A 380-nucleotide genomic window follows, 5' to 3' on the forward strand; every position below is an offset into this window, starting at 1 on the left:
TTTTATGCTTCATAATTTTTTATTAAGCACATTATATACATAATAAAAAACATATTATTATTAAACAAAAATATTATAGATTAGGACTATATTAAATAATTAATACTAACAACTTAATAGTACTCGGCATTAGTATGACTTTTTTTTTAGTTAATGTACTTCATTTTTATAAAAGAACAAAGAAAAAGTTACATTAAGAACAATATTCTATTGAATAGATTTTGTTAAAACCGAGTTGACATTGGATAAAAATGCATAATTTGATGGATGTAAGTATATAAATAACTAAAAATATTATTTATTTAATTTAGGTTTTAGCAGAAATTAATGTTTCTCATATGTTCTATATATATATATATATATATATATATGATCAATTT

Source organism: Arachis ipaensis, chromosome B01 (assembly GCF_000816755.2).
Source record: "Arachis ipaensis cultivar K30076 chromosome B01, Araip1.1, whole genome shotgun sequence".
Taxonomy (NCBI): domain Eukaryota; kingdom Viridiplantae; phylum Streptophyta; class Magnoliopsida; order Fabales; family Fabaceae; genus Arachis; species Arachis ipaensis.